The 20,260-nt window shown below is 34.1% G+C and overlaps 1 protein-coding gene and 1 long non-coding RNA gene across 3 annotated transcripts in view; one reads left to right on the top strand and one right to left on the bottom strand.

Annotated features, from left to right (window-relative positions):
- LOC148279691 (uncharacterized) overlaps positions 1–14,607 on the bottom strand; it is a 22,899-nt gene extending 8,292 nt beyond the window's left edge. The window contains exons 1-2 of one of the 2 annotated variants that reach the window (XM_088229515.1): positions 14,416–14,607; positions 10,327–10,468 (exon numbers count right to left, since the gene is read on the bottom strand). The gene's annotated coding sequence lies outside the window, so the exon portion shown is untranslated. The remainder of the gene's footprint in view (positions 1–10,326; positions 10,469–14,415) is intronic. The other variant, XM_088229514.1, reaches the window with a different exon arrangement.
- On the top strand, positions 14,251–20,260 carry LOC148279690 (uncharacterized). The gene is made up of 2 exons (XR_015822798.1): positions 14,251–14,382; positions 20,111–20,260. It is a non-coding gene; the product is annotated as an uncharacterized LOC148279690 (long non-coding RNA).

Below are 20,260 nucleotides of genomic sequence, written 5' to 3'. Positions count from 1 at the left end.
CGATTTTTGTACGTATTATATTGGGGATTCCAAATCGGCGAACCAAACTCGAGGACACTACATATGAAAAAAAAAGTTTTCTTAATGCGTCAGTTCTTGTGAAAGGTTTGGTTGATCGTATGACAAACCCTAACATTTTGTAAGCTTTTTCTACAGTATTTTCTATATGTTTGTTAAATGTAAGTTTACTATCAAGTACAACACCAAGGTCACGGACTTCCGTAGAAGAATTTATAGTTAACTCGTTGATTTTATACGAATAATTATTTTTTTTAGAACGAATGCGGTAAAAAGAAATTTGCTGACACTTTTTAATGTTAATAGACAATCTGTTTTTAATACAATATGTGTTTAATCTATTAAGGTCTTCTTGAAGATTTATACTGTCTTGATCATTATTAATACGTAAGTATGCTTTCATATCATCGGCAAAAATACTGAATTGTGCGAATTTAAAACATTGACTGATATCATAAATATAGACATTGAAAAGGAGTGGCCCGAGGTGTGAACCTTGGGGCACTCCTGATGGTATAGAAGAAAAGTTTGAACAGAATCCACCGATTACAACAGATTGACAGCGATATACCCAACGTAAAAGGAATTAATAATCTTATAATGTTTAATACGCCCCCTTTAAAGGTTTAGAAAAAAATCACACATTAATTAAGTAATTGGATGCGTATTTAATTTTAATTTGTAGGTTTATTTTAAACGCCCGCAGTGGGCTTTCACATTTAAAAAATGCATAAGTAGGTTGATATAATATTTTTGTAAACCAAAGTGATCAAGTGAATGTTTTTACCTTAATCAATACTCGTTTCAAATAGCTATTTGAATGTTAAAGAACGTCTTATTAATATGTTACCAGTATTTATATCTCCCATCTCTGTCCTGCTCAGTAAGTCGGGCGTGTAGTGTCACCTGTATACTCGTATGTTATATCCCAATGGTCGCGTACGAGTTTTAGGAACTAACATTAAAAGTTATGAGATTTGTTAAATAAATTAAATTAAAACTTCCATGTCGACCTTGGGAGGAATTCAACGTGGTAGACTAACGCGCCAACCACTTCACTACGGGCCGGACTTATCTCCACTTGATTTTCTTTTTCAAGATTTTTACCCGAGTTATTATGAGTCTTCACTACCCCCTAAAGAGTGGCTAATTTGTAGATTTATATTTTTGCCTGCGAATACATTTTGCTTCATATATGGGCACACTGATGATTAAACGTCAAATAAATACGAATATAATATATGACGACTGTCATTTAGAACATTATTGCGACCGAAAACACTTAATTAAGTTAAATTGACCAAACTGCGTTAGTTTTGTTCGTGTTTTAAGCAGCTTTATAATGAACATATTACAACAGAGATGAAGAACATTTTAGAGAAGGTAATATAGAAGTCCAGGCATCTACCGGGCTTATGACCTGTCATTGGTTGGTTTAAGTTGGTCACTTTACACACTTTCCTTTAAAACCACCTGGTCCATGAAGAAGTGTAGAAATTGAAAAAATAAATTTTCCAGGCGTTGGCGTTGCCTAGTACTAGTATGTAGTTGAAATTATTTAATTAGATGAATCTCACCCGCATAAATAAAGGTTTCAGCTCTTTTTTTTTTTAAAGAAATATTTTCATTCTTATGATTTACCCAAATATTTAATTTTGAGGGCCATTTTCAACGAGTTGTAAATAACTCACTATTAGAAAATGGAATCAAGTTGGGGCAGAGTGGGATTCGAACCATGGACATTTGGTCCGTGAGACCGAGACACTAGCCACGGGAACACTACCCGCTTAAATTACAACAACTTTAACTTCACAGACACTTTTAACTTCACAAACATCAACAGATAAAATAATTGAAGGAATATAGATGTTCGAATATGGGCAGAATGGTGGAATGTTACACAGTGTGTAAAGTGGCCACAAGGGACAATTTTGGGTCCGCTAATATTTCTTTGATGGGCGGACATAAAGTAACAACTGTATTTCTGTTCGTTTTGTGATTTATATGCGAAAATGTTCCTTGTACATGCCTGTATCAATGATTTAAACAGTACACTTCTATGACTACTCGAAATATAAATAAACAACTTTGTGCTTCAACAATGTTTGATTATGTCCAAATGCTTGCAGACTGGCTGGATTTCCTCCCTAGGGAGTTGTTCGTATTTAAATTTATTTCAACAAAAAGGGAAAAAGTTTTCGAGAAGGGAATATGGAAGTCTAGGCATTTACAGGGCTTATGACCTGTCGTTGGCTGGTTTGAGTGGCCACTTTACACACTGTGTAACATTCACCATTCTGCCCATGTTTGAACATCCACATTTCCTCAACTCTTCCATCTGTTGACTTTTGCGAAGTGAAAGAGCTGAAACCTTTATCACGTGGGTGAGATTCATCCGGCTGAACCAAATCACCTACTAGGCAACGCCTGGAAACAATTTTCCAATTTTTATACTTCTTCTTTTACCAGGTAGTAATTCAACAATGTTTGATTATGTCCAAATGCTTGCAGACTGGCTGGATTTCCTCCCTAGGGAGTTGTTCGTATTTAAATTTATTTCAACAGAAAGGGAAAAAGTTTTCGAGAAGGGAATATGGAAGTCTAGGCATTTACAGGGCTAGGTATGTAAAGTGGCCACTCAAACCAGCCAATGACAGGTCATAAGCCCTGTAAATGCCTAGACTTCCATATTCCCTTCTCGAAAACTTTTTCCCTTTCTGTTGAAATAAATTTAAACTTTGTGCTTATTGAACTTTGGTTTTAATAAGTATGCACATTTGTGTCATATTTTCAGTGGCACAAACGGTAAAAGATGGTCTCAGTAATGTAAGTAGACTAATTTCTATCATTCATCGAGTAGCACAAATAGTATGTTTGTTCTAGTAGTAAAAGTAGACTCATTTCTGTCCCATCTTCTTTTTTTTCTTGAAAAAAGGTCTTGTAGACTTTTCTACAAGACTTTTTTTTTTGGCACCACAACAGGCCGTGAGGCCTAATTACAGTGGTGAATTACAGCACGGTACATCCAGCCTTAAAAAAAATCACATTTAATTTTTGTGTTCTCACCAGGAATCGAACCCAGAACCTTCCATGTGTGAGCTAAATGTCTTAACCACTACACCACAGAGGCCGCCGAATTAAATTAGTGCATGATAAATATCCAAAAAAGTGGTTAATTCCAAACAACATTCAGATTGGCAATACTATCAAAGTCATTTTTGTCTGTGGGACTCATGTCATTTTTAATTCGAGATACTGCAGATAAATTCGTGAATTCGTATTTTAATTACGCATTTATCATTGGATGTTTTTCCGGTGATTTTTAAAACTTTTAATATTTTCGACGTGTTTCAAAACTTTAAATATTTTCGACGTGTTTCGACTCAGTTTAAAGGATAAACTATTGATATGCCACCGAGGAAAACACAATGAAAATGAGTTTTCGTAGCACTGTCATACGACAAAACCGTCTTGTCAAGAGTTCTTTAAAAGTAAGTGTGATATTAATATCTCATCCACTGCATAATACTTACAATAGTTTAAACTGATTAATTATTAAATATCACAAACATTATACTATTATTGAATTGAATGAATTATGTTTGATTTACAGAACGAAAAGGCTGTTGATAATATATCGATATAATAAACCAATATTTTAACCCAGGCTCTTATACGCCTCAAAAGTTAACACATGGAAAAGTTGAGGAAATTAAGATGTTTAAACATAGGCAGAACGCTTAATGTTACACAGTTTGTAAAGTGGCCACTTCAACCAGCCAATGACAGTACATAAACCCAGTAAATACCTAGACTTCCATATTCCCTTCTCAAAATGTATTCCCTCTGTTGCAACAAATTTTAATTTGAATATCGGATACTTTTTATCATGAGAAATCCCGCAAGTCAAAAAAAATACTGAGTCATAAAACAGTTTTATTTATTTGTTTCGGAGTTGAGAGACAAAAGAAGGCACCGGACTCTGATCTCTGGTCAATTGACATGAATTATTTGACATCACATCATCTGACTTTCTTGGCAAAAATAGCCCGTAATTTTTGTTATTTATTCAAAATAAATATATTGAGTAATAATAACAAGATATTTTTTTAAATATTAATATTTTAAAGAAGCTTCGTGTTTTTTGTCTTTTTTGGTTTGTGTTTTTTGATGTTTCGTTTTTTGTGTTTTTTTCTTGTTTTTTTTTGTTTTTTGTTAAATAAATCCAAAATTGCATGAATGTTGGTGTGACAACCTTGTAGGATGTTTGTAAAAACAAACATCATGCCAGTTTGTTGGATAGTAAGTAGGAAGTTTGATTTAAACTTGCCTCAAGTTGACAGAGTTGCAATCTAAAACTTGGGTCAAGCTTGAACTCTTGATACTTCAAACTTGATACAAGTTTGAGGCAAGTTTAAATTGCTATCTGAGTAATAACGTTTCTTTGCTCTCCTGAAAAGTTGCACTTTTGCAGTTATACTCTTATGTCCGCCTATCAAAGATTTGTCATATACTTAAATGAACTATTATAGCACCCGCTTTTTCCCTATAAATTTTATTTCGCATATTGTTATGCTTTTCTTACGAGATAGTTACGTAATAACAACTCCTCCAACATATGGTATAGGTTTGCATATTCTACCGCATTCTAATGCGATGCCCACTAGCCACCCGCGCTGACCTCATGCCCCGCGAGACCCCTAAATTTCTCATCCCCCCCTCGATTTTTGCCTTTATAAGGCGGTTTTCTAGCCCTAGAAGTCAGAGTATTCCGGATCGTCCTCTAACCTTTCTGCTTACCTAACTTCTTGGTACTTTTTGGTAAGGACACCCATTCAGGGCTCTTCTAGCTTGCTTTCCTTTTCTGGAACTCTTTGGTACTAGGCTACGCCCTGGCTCTCATCCCGTACCGTCATATTATACTGTCAACCCTTGCTAACCTAGTTGCTTGCCTTATTTGGCTCATCCGGGTTCTTTGGTCAAACAAAATAATTTGATTAATCGAGATCCTAGTAATTGATCCCGAGTACCTACTCAGTGAAGTACAAATGCTGGCTGTTAGGCCCTTTTGCTAACTTGTGAATACGGTGCGAGACATCATATTACTAGGAAAAGAGAGTTTGACTGTCTTAACACCATATGTCCCTTTGCCCGGGCCATCCTGAGTCGTAAACAGCGTTGCCAGACCCAATCAAGCGAAAAAAGGAAGATTCAGAAAAATAAATCGGTAGATTTCGGTAGATTCGTGAGAGGGGATAGGAGGGGAGGAGGGAGGCAAAAATAAATTTGACAGTTGTTCGAAATTAAAGCGCCGTTTTGCCTAAGGCCGTTGCTTTAAATAGTTGAACACGCTTGGTAAATGAACAATTGAAAACCAAAAGGACTGCAATAAGTGAATCACCAAAATATAGTGATTTATAATGTCTTCTTTTTCTTACAAAAAATTGTAAATTACAACATTTTATTTCAATACTCAAATATTCATTTAAGAAAAGGAATATTTGAGTTGGTTCTTCCAAAAAACAATAATATAATACATGGATTAAAATTCAAAATATTATTTTATTGAACGAATGACACAATTTTATCAAAATATATAGTATTTTTATTGTCAAACAAATAAATAATTAACGTTTTAAAGTTCTTTCAGTGCAACTTAAAACTTAATAAAAACTGCTAACTGCTGAAGTACTGTACAAATTATTAAAACAATGATCAACTAAATTTAAATATATATTTAACTAAGGATAAAACCATTTATATTATTTTCAATATAAAGAGTGATCCCTCTACATTTCACTTCATAAAATAGACAAATATACATTTTTCAATAATGTCACGAAATTCTATGCCATGATTTATTTTACCATATTATATTCAACAATACTAGCCAATTCCATAATTAATATATCATTCATTGTATACTTATGTACGATAGATAAGCCGTTTTTTAATATACTAAAAATAAGCAACCGAGAGAGCAAACAAGCAATAAATTATTATAATATGAATTCGTTTTATTTGCATTGAAATTTTGTTCTGAGGAAAAAACAAGGAAATGTATAAAAATCTGTAGAATTTCAATCGAATTCGGTAGATCTACCGAAAAATCGGTAGGTCTGGCAACGCTGGTCGTAAAATCCTCGTGAAATAGTATCTCCGCTGCCTCTCAATCTGTAAAGTCAGTGCTTGTCAACCCGTGTAACCAACGATATTGTATTAATTTAATTTCCTAGTGCTTGTACTGTATGTAGTGTATGAACTGAATCAATAAACATCTTTGAAATATAACCAGACGTGTTATACTATGTGATATAAAAGTCAAAGGAGAAATATTGTTGTATGCTGATGACACTGCTATTATTGTTTATAATAAAACATGGGAGTCAACTTTTAATGACGCTTCAAAAAGTATTACGATAGTTTGAAAAAAAGTACTTAGTTTACTAACTAACGCTTCAAAAAGTATTACGATAGTTTGAAAAAAAATACTTTGTAAACTAAGTAAAGTGCTTAGTAAGTAAGTACTTAGTAAACTTAGTAATTTTTTTCAATCAAGAAAAAAACCTGTATTTGCCTTTCAAATTTCAAACAAGCGTGCCCTATTACAGAATTGTCAATTAAAATACATGATTTAAAATGTTATGTAGATGTCTGTAATGAGTGTTACAAAATTAGTTCAGGAGAAAGCTATAAATATTTAGGTTTATTATATATGGGCTAAAATAAGATAAACACATAGATCAATTACCAGACAAAATCAGGTTTTTAATTTATGTTTTCCGAAGATCGTAAAATATTTTAACCAAAGAAAAATTGAAAACATTGTATTACACTCTAATAGAATCTTCAGTCAGGTACAGTATAATTGGATGGGGAGGAGTCTCGGACGCACATGGTCGCTCAGTATAAAAATATCACAGAGAAGCATAATTAAGATCATGTACAAAAAACAAAGAAGGTGTTTTAGTTATGAGCTATGGGTACATAGAAAGTGGACTCCTTAGTTTCATTTATTTCATTGCCTGCAATATGTACACAGAAATAGGGAATTGTTTAGCAATAATTTAAATCAGATTAGTAACATATCCAATAATGTTCTGTGAGTTCCAGGATGCAGAACTAAAGTAGGGCCAATTTAACAGGTCACATTTGATACTTCATCAAAATTCAACAACATAACCTTGTAAGAGCGGTAGTAAAATATTATTTATTTTTTCGAATTTAGAACTGCACAATTGCTTAACTTTTTTCAATTACGATTACATATTTATTGTAATAATGACAAAAGAAGGTAATTTTATGATTTACTGTCACTAATAAACCATTCTAAACATAATAAACTTTGTCTGTTCTAAACGTCGTTACAATGTTGCATCAGTGAACCCTTTTTCCTTTTAACCACTAGGGATGTTACCCAGAAAAATCGAATGTTGATAGTTTTGTTAAATTATGTTCATATCTTATTTTGTTCCTTAAATTTAAGATAGAAAATAATAATGGAACGGGGATTCGACTTATGATTTTGAAAATAAAATTACAGTACCTATAAGTTCTTTTTTATAGCAACTGATTTCAATTGACATATATTATGTTTGAAGTCCGAATCGATTCATTCACTTTAATCGATGTTTTTAAGCAGGTTACCTCACTATGAAGCTAAAACCGACAAATGTCAAATGTGACCTATTAAATTGGCCCTACTATAAGTACGCTCAGAGACACTCATTCTATGTTGGTGCAAAATCTTTCTATCTCCTAGGCACCTAAGGAATTGCAAAACATGAAATCTTTCGCAAAGTTTAAAGTGGGTTTGAGGTCTTGGATTAGCATGGAAAACACGGATAGACACATTGAAAATTATTGTATTGCAAATAAATCTTGTTTTTGTTGATGTTTTTTTGAGTTGTGTATACGTTATATCAGCATACTCTATTCTTGTTTTTATTTTCTCTCTTTACGTTTTTGAGCCATGTCGAGTATGACTTTGTCTATTCTGCTTATTGTTGATTTTCTTGTTTTTTGTTTTTTTTTCTGTAAAGTAATTTTGGGTAATTTTGCGTTTTGCTTATGATCTACAAAAACGTATGCATCTCTGTATAAATTAGTTTCTTTATAGGTTTGTTGTGTCGTATTATATTTATGTACGATAACTACAGAATAATTAACAATTTCAAAAAAGGAAAGGCCCACGCTCAGACGTTGAAGTCTTTTGTGGGCATTTTTTGTAAATTGCGGTCTCTTCATTTTTTTTTATAAATGTGTATTTTCTAAGTTGATAATATTATAAAGCACAACATTTGTAATATACTTACCGTAAAAAATGAAAAAATAAAAAAATATTAAAAAAAACAACAGAGATTATTTTTTACATACATAAAATTAAAAAAAAACTGAAATAAATCGCGGCATAAGCGGTGGTCGTTCAAGGTTGCATACTTAAGGTTTAACTAAAAGTCTTATGTCCACCGATCTGGTTAAATTTAAAAACATTATTACCCTTTTTATAAAAAAATGTGAAAAAAGTACACAATGAATGACGTTGAACGTCCCATACTTATAATAAATCTCAGCAACCAACAGATGGATCTAAACCTGGTTTTTATTGTCTTACAATATGTATAAAACAAAGCTACGGGTATTTATTATTTCTTCGATAAATAAAAAATAGTAGGTACGTCATATTTGTGTTTATTGGTATTTCATAAAATAAATTTATATTTGATTTCAGTAATTTTTTATTTTACCTTTATTTAATGGCTGGATTTGGCGTGCCAATGCAGTACCCTATGGACTATCTATCTGGTGGGGACAGACCAAACCCCCTGGGTTTTGGGACAAAGGGGTATGATAATGATGATTATTATTTTATCGCCCGGATTTTCGGTCGACCGAGTTGGCAACACAGTATAAATATATATTTTATTTCTTACAACCCCAGCAGTGAGCGTTTTGTAGAGATTGTCTATGACTAACAGTGGTGGCGGTCGTTTTTGTTTGTCTTAGATAATAATTATTGTATTATTAATATTCAAAGCATTAACTTTGTGGTCCAACAATTTAATATTATGTTAATAAAATTTGTATAAAACCACTCACCGACTTATCTGTCTACCGGTTTCTCAAACCTGTAGTGTTGTTGTCCTGACGAAGAGACGGGTTACGTCTCGAAACTGATAGACAGATAAGTCGGTGAGTGGTTTTATACAAATTTTATTAACATAATATTGATAATAATTGTGTTTTTTCCTTAAAAAGTCGAAATAATTCACTAATTTGGTTAAAAAAACCGTGGTGTACATAAAATTTTATCTATTATTAAGTGTTTTCAGTAGTTTGTGTTTGTTTTCGTTCTCTGTCCCGAAACCTAATAACCAGGTTACAATTATTTTTTCCATACACGTGTAGCCAATTTTTTTTTGGTTTTTACAACTTATTTTGTACTTTTTATTTTTTTTATTTGTTATAAATGAACAATAAAGAGAAACCTCCGGATCCACCGGATGGATCTCAATCAGATTCGTCGTGCGGTACAATGGACACTGTTCCAGATCCCGCAGAATTTGTTACAATAAGGCCTAAATCAAAAAAACTCAAACTGATAAATTCGGAGAGGAAATCAAGTTCTGAGTCAGACCGCCCCCTCCCACACAAAACACCTAGCCCCCGACCCTCTGCTTCTACAAACCCAGGTACTCCAGAGGTCACAAACACTTTATCGCCTATTACCACACCTACCAAAGTCCAATCCCGCATGTACAATGGAATGGATCGTGCTCCATTTATCGTACATGTAACAAAAGTACAAGTAGACGGCGTCACCCAAACCAACTTGTACGATATTGACTTCGGTCGATTTCTTCATAGAAACAATATTCGGACTGCCTAGAACGGAATCAAGGCCGTCGGCCGTAACCGCATTTCTGTGGAGTTTAAGACGGCAAACGAAGCCAATACGTTTGTAAAATCAGAAATAGCTAAAAAAGATAATTATAACGTTTTTATTCCGACTTTCCTAGTAACTAAACAAGGTGTTACCAAAGGCATCCCTTCGCACTAGTCCGAACAGGACATTATGGAGAATGCCGAGGTACCTCATGGATTCGGAAAAGTAATCAAGGCTTGACGACTGAATTACAGATCGAGTAATGGTGACGTAGTCGAATGGAAACCCTCCCGCACGGTGGTTTTGACCTTCGACTCAAAATCTCTACCTTCCCATATTTCCATCTTCAATGTGTCCCTCTCCGTAGAACTTTACGTATTTTCGACTATTCAGTGTTTTAAATGCTGTAAGTACGGACATACCAAGACTGTCTGTAGATCCCTTGTGCGCTGTTACAAGTGTGGCTCCTCACACAATGGGGAATTCTGCACGGTGGCGGCAGAAGATATAAAATGCCTCAATTGTTCTGGTAACCACTCTGCCACCAGGAAGCTGTGCCCTGAGCTTAAAAGGCAACAAAACATAAAACACATGATGGCTGACTGAAACATTTCATATATTGAAGCTTCTAAAATGTTCGGAAAAGCGACGATTTCCTATGCAGAAATCGTCTCTAAAACGACAAAACCGAATGTCAATGTTGTTATGCCCGCGCCCTCCGCGCCAATATCCTACAAAAAATCAGTAGAGAGGAAGTCGAGGTCAAAAAAACTACCTTCCAAACCTAATGTTCCTCATCATGACCCTTCACTTCTGTATTTACCGAATGGACAACTTCCATCTGGTTCTAATGGGAATGCTTTTCCTAGCACAGTCCCAACATCGAACAATACAATTATATCTACCATATTGAGTATTCTAGTATCGATCCTTCAAAACAATCCACAAATACCGTCCAACGTCGCCCATCAACTTCTAAATATAACCTCCCTACTTAACCACCACCATGGCTCCTCAGATGAGGATTCTGCAGTAGAACAGCCATAGCATTTTGAATAAAAAAGAAGACCTCTTGCATACATTGCAAGAAGAATCTATTTCAATTGCGGCCATTTCGGAGACGTGGATGATCCCGGCATCTACTATTAGATTCCAGGGATTCCACTGTCTGCAAGATGCTCGTGAGGATGGGAAGGGTGGCTCTGCCCTCCTCATCAAAAACTCCCTTCCCTTTATCCCTATTAATGTCAAGACTGATGGCTGCCCTTTCCAAGTGACAGCTGCAAAGGTTAATGACTTGACCATCCTTTCCATGTATATCTCTCCAACCAACAAACCCTCAAAATCGATACTTTAATCTTTGTTCCAAAAATTTACCCCCCGTTCTTTATCCTTGGTGACTTTAATGCTCACCATGCCCTGTGGGGTGCTCCGACATGCGACAGGTTGGGGAGAGATATTGTTGATCTCTTGGATGATTTGAATATGTGTGTCCTTAATGATGGCTCCGCGACGCGCCTTCAGCTTCCAAATCAGCGACCCAGTGCAGTGGATCTCACCATTTCCAGCGCTGCAATGGCACCATCAGTGCAATGGTCAATTAAGGAAGACACTATTGGTAGTGATCATTACCCTATAGTAGTCAACCTTATATCCAGCCATAGATATTGCCAAAGTTGCCTATCCCCTGGGGGAAGACGAATACCGAGATACATTACAGAAAGAGTTAAATGGAGATACTTCTCTGACGACATTGAACTCAAAGTGAACGAGCTGCCCACTCCAACGAAAGAGAATGTAGTGAAGTGCTATGAAGCATTATCCTCATGCATCAATCCATTATCCCTATCCTTAAACCCAACAAAGACCCAAACTTTGGGTCTTCCTACCGCCCCATAGCCCTCTCCTCCACACTGTTGAAAGTGGCGGAACATATGGTGAGACAACGCTTGGACTGGTTTGTGGAGAGCTCGAAAACTCTCCCCGAGTCTCAATTTGGATTCAAGAAAAGAAAGAGCACTATCGAAAGCGTGTCGGTTCTGACATCTGATATCAGAGCCGCTCTTACTAAGAAAGAATTCCTTATAGGTGTCTGTCTGGACATAAGTGGTGCATATGACAATGTTATTATCCATATTCTAGAAGCTAAAATGCTACGAATTGCAATCCCGCGAAAACTCACTTCCTTTATAGCAAATTTGTTTCTCTCCAGAAAGGTAGAAATCAGTGTTCGCGGTCATGCTGTGGTGGAGAGAGAGTTGAGCAAGGGACTACCTCAGGGTTCTGTCCTGAACCCGATTCTCTTCAATATCTATACGCATGACATAAGCGGAATTGTTCCCTCAGAGACAAGTTTGCTTCAGTACGCGGACGACTTCTTCATGTGTGCATATGGGAAGGACCCAAATAATCTAGAAAATACTCTAAATTTAGGTATGAGAAACATCAGGAATTGGTTAGTGGAACATGGCTTGGATCTATCGACTGGTAAAAGTAATGCCATAACCTTTTGTAGACAGCGAAAAATCCCAACCATAAAAATTCAACACGGAGATGAGATAGTACCTTTAACGTCCCAGATTAAGTTCCTGGGAGTAATTCTGGACACTCATCTTACATGGAACTCATACATAAATCATATAGTAAACAAGTGTCAAGCCGGATTGAATACGTTAAGAGCAGTCTCGCGAGTATGGTGGGGGATCCACCCTTTTATACAGAGACTTTTTTATACTGCGTATATCCGGAGCCATCTAGATTATGCCTCGTTCCTTTTAGATCCTTGTTCAAAAAAGAATCTCTAAAGACTTGACCGGATCCAATCCCAAAGTCTAAGACTAGTCGTCGGAGCCATGAAGTCATCTCCAATTAACGCTTTACAAGTAGAAGCTTGTGATTCCCCACTCGGTATGAGAAGACAATACTTGGCGGATAGATTTCTTCTAAAATGCTCTGTCCAAAAAAACAACCTGCTCCTTAAAAAGGTTCAGTTTCTCTCTGACTGCGTGACATCCTCATCTTTTTGGTTTCATAAACCACCCCCTTTACTAGTCAACAGTTTTCATTTTTACAAATCTTTCGAATCTAACATTTATCCTAAAGACCTTCTTCCCCTTTATCGTTTCCCATTTAAAGCTTCTATTTATGCCCCAAGTATTGAACTCACATTCGGAGTCGAAAGCCACCTACAGCCCCGGTGTACATTCAACCGTATTCGGTCGTCAAGATGGATAGGTTGGAAAATTATCTACACTGATGGATCTCGGTCAGATTCGGCAACCCATACGGGTGCGGCTATATATTGTGAAGACAACAACTTTCAAAGATTGTACAAATTGCACAAGAATGCATCTGTATTTACCGCAGAATGTATCGCAATCCGAGAAGCTGTCAAATACGCCTTAAGCTCACAATATAGCAAGTTCCTAATCCTGTCGGATTCCTTGAGTGCCTTACAAAAAATCAAATCCCCTCCACCCTCTTATCCCGAAGATGAGTATTCCCGGTAACGAAAAAGTGGACGCGTTAACAAAGGAGGCGGTCCACTCCGGGGATCCTGCCTATAGTAATTTACTACCACCAGGTGATCTCCTTGTTATGACGAAGGAGAAGCAACTTCGCACATGGCAAGAATATTGGGTAGCCTCTTCCCAAGCCAAGGGTAAACATCTTTTCCAACTGAAACCAAATGTAACAGAAAAGCCTTGGTTTTCCAAAGTGATTCTGAACAAATTTAAGACATCCTCCATATGCAGAATGCGCATTGGGCACTGCTGCAATGGTTCTCACCTGTTCAGAATCCATGTCCGGGACTCTGCCATTTGCGAATGTCAGCTAGATGAGGAAGATTTAAACCATATTTTTTTTGGATGCCCCATAAATGATTGTTATCCTGATTTCCTATCCGACCTCTCTGATATGAATATTCCATTCCCTATTCATATTCTTACTCTCCTGTCCCCACCCAAGAAACGTGTATTTAAAATCCTATGTAAATATCTAGTTGTAAATGGTGTAAAGCTGTAAATATGTTTTATTATTATATGTATATATTATATTAAATACTAACATACTAACTTTTACATATTATATTACTAACACATGTGTATATATATAAAAAACAAAAATACTCGACACTGGCCAGAACACCCGAGTTGAGATGCGAAAAGGCCATGAAAAAACGAAGAAGAAGAAGAAAAGCGTTTTGTATTTCGTACAAAAAAGTTTGACAGTAGCGTTGTAATGACAGTCCAAGTTCAAGGTTATTATTATAATATGATCGAATATAGAATTCTTCGAATCTCTGGCAACACGTGTCGCAGACTCAAGACATACATATTATACTGAAAATATGTGTGTAATCTCTGTCTCTAGCTTCGGGGCACTCTTTATACTCGGGGGAGGTTTTAAGCATTCAATTTTCAGTTTTTTGATCGACCGAAGTTGGTATTTTGCAACAAGCTCAAGCATAATATAAGGTTATTTTTTGTAAAAAAATGTGAATTACATACCATAAGTTGACGTCAATTATGCTAAGTTTTTAGAAATCTAATCCCAGTATTTTGAAATGTGTATCTTGATCCGCACGTTTCTTATATCGACAGCAGAAAACGTCAATAGGCGCTCGATACTAAAATCAACTGATAAGTCGTTAGCAGTTAGCAGGATTAGTCAGTCCTGTTTTAGTCTTTATGACTAATGGCGGTCATTATTTTTACCGGGAAATTTAACAGATGATACACAAAACATAAAATGTATTTTATTTGTCAAGATTTATTTGAAAAAAAATACTGTAGAAACCAGTTGTGGAATTAAATTAACGTTTCTATTGTGAAATTACTTTAAAATATGCGAATTGAAATAGCTTAAGTTAATGGAATGCGAAGAAATTTTACGATGAGTATATTTTGTAGCGATTTAAAATTTAAAATCATGTACATCACTTTTCTGAGCTAGCAGAAAGCATTTAGAAAATAGCATATGGGGCTCTAGCACGAAAAGCTATTCAAAATTATTTAATATTCATTAGGGAAAATTGAATTGTGCTCACGTAGAAGGCATATTCATACAAACCAAAAACAGTTTTATTTTAATGTAAAAGTGCACTGGTACGTGAGAAGCAGCCAGCACGGACAGAGTATTCAGATAAGGGGTCGCCTTCACTTTTCAAGTCAAACAACTGGTGAACTTTTTTGAATCAAGCACTTTATTATAACCAACAACATTTGTTAAAAATAAAGCGGTTAATCACTGAAGAATCTCCAGATGGTGTCTCGAATTTCTTTGGGCGATCTCCGTTCGTCTCCTTCTTGTGGCTCTTTGTTCGGAACTCCCTCTTGCTAAGACCTTCCCTTATAACACAAACAATGAGCCTTACGGTTATTGCATCTGGACGCCGCAGTTTCAAAACATACTACCGTTTTATCAAATTATAAATATAACACATTAATTAATCCTAATTCTAATACAATTATGCAATACATATGATCATTATTATTAAGCCTATGATATATTTGAATTCTCTATAAACACCTGTAATGAACTACACATTAAAAAGGTTACTAAAATTCATGAGTCCACCGGACTCCAGTACTTAAAATATAAATTATGAGAAAATGTTACATCAGAACATTTTAAATTTTTTTCAATTTCAATTTTTATTTATTCGTATACATGTACATTACAAAATGAAATATCTTATTTCATACATAAAAAAAAATTCAAATAATAAGGTAAAATTAGGTATTTATAAAAATAACACAATTATACATAATATCCAGAGAATAATATGTTAAAAAAGTAAGAGAATCTTTTAAAGAAAAACTCCCTCAGAGACGTGAAAAATGTCAATGTCCAAAGTAATATTGTTCAACATAGACAGAGTTTATTGTTCAAACTGCTGTAACCAAGTATACCCTGGAGGAACTCTGTGGGATAAAGCCATGGATAATAGCCGCACTCCCTCATGTAAAGAAACTGAAGAAATTTCTTCTGAACCCTCTCCACCATAAGAGAGTACTTCAACTCATACGGTCCCCAAATCATCGAGCCTCTCTCGAGTCTACTTCGCACCAACGAGTTATAAAGAATTCTCAGTACTCGTGTATTACTAAAAACCCTGGCAATACTAAAAATTATGGAGAAAATTATTGAGTTTGTAAAATCGTTGGATAAACGTAAGTCTGCTGGCCCTGATGGTATTCCTCCAGTCTACATTATAAATTGTATTCATATATTAGCACATCCTATTAAAATTTTATTCAATAAGTCTAACTACTGGCGTATTTCCTGATATACGGAAATATAGCCACATTACACCCATATTTAAAAAGGGTAGCAAAGATGAAATATCCAACTACAGACCTATTTGTATTCAGTCTCCCCTCCCTAAGTTGTTTGAAAAACTTGTACTTGATAACTTAATTATACCTTTAAAACAAATAATTGCTCCTGAGCAACATGGGTTTATTACTGGTCGTTCAACAGTCACCAATCTCATTTTGTACGAGAATTTTATTGCTAGTGCACTTCATAAGAAGCACCAGGTCGACGCTATATACACCGACTTCAGTAAAGCCTTTGACAAAGTTTGCCACTCTAACTTGTTGCAGAAACTTGGTCGACTGGGAATACGCGATGAACTCTTAAAATGGTTTATTAGTTACTTATATAATAGAAAAAAAGCAGTTAAAATAAATTCTCATTTCTCCTATAGTTTTTTAGCAACAAGCGGCGTACCCCAAGGATCACACTTGGGACCTATTTTATTTTAAATTTATATAAATGATATTGTTGAAATTTTTAGCGATGTAAAATATTTGCTTTTTGCTGACGACCTTAAACTTTATAGAATTGTAAATAATACTGATGATTGCAATACCCTGCAGATGAATCTCAACAGAATTCACAAGTGGTGCAATAAAAATAATCTTTTTTTCAATATAGATAAATGCCAGGTTATTTCCTTTTCAAAAAGTAAGAAACCTTTAATTTTTAACTATTTGTTGAACCACGCAACAATTGAAAGAGTTGATTTCATTAGGGATCTTGGCGTAATTTTTGATGATAAACTTACATTTATCAAACATATTGACAAGATTTCAAATGAGGTGCTAAGTATGTTGGGATTTATTTGTAGGGTTACTAATAAATTTGAAAGTATCGCACCAATCAAGTCACTTTATTGCTCCCTGGTTAGAAGACGTTTAGAATATATTTCTCCAGTCTGGTCGCCCCATTATCGTGTACATTCTGATTCACTCAAGCGCGTCCAGAAGAAATTTCTAAAATAAATTAATTTTAAACTTCATATTCCAGCTGCTTTATTTAATTATAATCAATTGTTGTCTTCAGCAAATCTTTTAAGACTTTCTGATAGAAGAATCCTAACTGACCTAATATTACTTTTTAAGGTGATCAATTCATTAATTGACTGTCCATATTTGCTGGAGTTGGTGTGTTTCCGTGTACCTGGTCGACATACCCGCCACAGATCTCCTTTTTGTTCTGCAAGTTATAGAACCAACTATCACATGCACTCGCCTATCCCTAGGCTCCATAGATATGGCAATCAGTATGAGGACAAGGCTGATATATTTGGTTCTGGACTTGATAGTTATAAAACGAGTCTGATTTCTTTTTTTCTCTAGCAATATTATTCTTAAACTTTTCTTTATATTTAAAAATGTTTTTCCTTTTTTTGTTTTTTCATATTTATGTATTTATTTCGTTAATATTTTTGGTTGCTTATGTGTATTTACCTACTTGTTACTATTGTTATAATTATGCAATTTTATATTTTTTTGTTATGTTTTTATATATGTATTTTTTTTTTTTTTTTTTCATATTTATGTTCAATATATGAAGTGAATTTATGCCGTTTATGTAAAATAAATAAATACGCAAGACAAATCCCAACATCTTCAACGAACTACTACAAACTGTTTTGATTTGATCATGAAATGTCAAGGAACTCACAAAAGTGATGCCTAGATCTTTGACCTGAATTACAACTTTGACCTTTGAACATAATTACAAATACTCAAAAACATTCAGGGAAGATATTGTCATGTAAAAATATATAGGGTCAAATTAGTCTATTAGTAGTTTATGGAATATTATGATATCTTTCTTCGTATCAGCAAAAAAAATCCTTTCACAACAGTACACTGCCCGAAATAATAATGCATTCTGTGATTGGTCCGCTTCATCCAATCACGTTAAACCTTATTCTTGCCAAAGATCACATCTGAGAATGTAGGTGTTGTCTGCTTACCTGGATTTCACCCCCTAAGGAGTTATTAAGATTAACATATTACAACAGATATGGAGAAGATTTAAAAAAAGGGAATATGCTAGTATCTCAGTCGCATCGAAAAAGATTTCAACTCTAACTTCACTAAAATCAACAGATGGAAGAATCAAAGAAATATGGATCTTCAGACATAAACAAAATGGTAAATAGTCACTTAATCCAGCTAATGACTGGTTGTAAGCCCTGTAAATACCTAGACTTTCATATTCCCTTTGTCAAAATGTTTTAAATTTTTGTTGTAATATGTTAATAATATAGTTATTCCAAGTTTGTGGATTAAGTATCACTCGTTTTTCGTTTTATTATAAAATAATTACATAATTGTAATATTGATTCTACATTTTGTTTAGAGAATGTACCTCTGAATGTCCCCAGTCGGCGATTGAAATAGTACACTACAATATTTATCTTCCAACCTTAAATAATAATATTATGGCTCACTATTGCATTATCACTCATGTTAAGATGAAATAATTATGTAGAAAGTAATGCTGATATTGAAGTCTTTAACGCTACATTAAATAATTATAGGAAAACTATAACGCGATTCATAAAATCAATTAGTCTCTTATGTTAGTTTGGTAAAATAATTTGTAAAAACCTGTTATTATAATTTGTTGTCATAACTTTCATAGCAAACATAGAGTTTAATTAAGCTAGCCAATTTAAAAAATCAAATTATAAACATTTTTTTTTCTTTATTTATGCATGCTGTGTTCACATATAATTGATGAACAATATCTAAACAACTAATTGTGATTATTATACCAATGTCGTATGTATTGTTTATTGTTTGTGAGCCATAATAAATAAAATAAAATAACTTTTTTTTGTGTAAATCTGTTTCTTTAACATATAGTATGCTTTTCTCATAAGATCACTCATACGGACACGTATTATAACATTCTAATATTTAAAAAATATTTCACATCTGAAGTAAGTCTTATTTATGGACATACTAGGACATTTTTGTTGCTGATTATTTTTTATAGGAACACAATATCTCCTATCATAATATAATTACTTCAGTTTACAATGTCTTTTGGACTAACGGCTATACCTGTCATTTCCTAAATGAAACATTTAAGTTTGTAAGTGTAAATTCTTGATGGAAGTTTATTGTAATTTGTTATATAAATAAAAGACGAGTGATACTTTAATCCACAAATTTGGAATATCCTATATAATATCTTAATTCATAGACTGTTATTCGTACCGCTTAAAAAACATAATTATAACAATGAGTTAATTAATTAAATCTATCGCGGTAAATAACGGATATAATAATACGTTAGTTGATAACCTAATAAGAAAGAAACAAAAGCGTCTCGTAAATAATAAATTAACCCAAAGTTTGACAACAAACAATAATAATAAAGACCGAAAGCGTTGGGCAAAACTTTCATATATTAGAAAAACTAGTGATAAAATTGGAGAAATAATAAATAAAAATAAATGCACTGCAGCCTTTTACAATAATTATTCCTTAGCTTATTTGTTGGTTAGTTCTAAAGATAAAAAAGATAAGTTTTCCAATTCAGGAACTTACCTTCTTAATTGTAATGACTGTAAAAATACATGCTATGTAGGCCAAACGGGTAGAGCCTTTAAAACACGCATAAAAGAGCACATTTAATCATGGTCTAATAATAAAGATAATTCAAATTTTGCCAATCATTTAATAGAAAATAAACATTCCTTTGATTTAAAAAATAATTCATATGGCACCTAAAGGCTATACACTTGACAAACTAGAAATTCTCGAAATGAATGGATTAAAAAATAAACCCGACATAGAATTACTTAATGAACAGATAACACACGTGCATTCTCCATTACTTTACCTATTGAAATATATTTTTACTAATGACTTTTTACCCTTTGTTTTCCAGAAATCATAATTGACAAAAATCACACTCACGAAGGATGGGACACTAAAAAAAATTTACTTAAACTCATTAAAATAGCATTATATCAACTCATTAGTAAACCCGAAAAATTTTTGATAATGATCCTTAAGATAAAAATAAGTTTATTTAATT

The sequence above is a fragment of the Micrasema longulum genome, unplaced genomic scaffold (genome assembly GCF_059751315.1).
Source record: "Micrasema longulum isolate JH-2025_06_02 unplaced genomic scaffold, ASM5975131v1 h1tg000678l, whole genome shotgun sequence".
Classification (NCBI taxonomy): domain Eukaryota; kingdom Metazoa; phylum Arthropoda; class Insecta; order Trichoptera; family Brachycentridae; genus Micrasema; species Micrasema longulum.
Note: the sequence above shows the minus strand (reverse complement) of the source record. Positions and strands in the feature narration are given on the sequence as shown.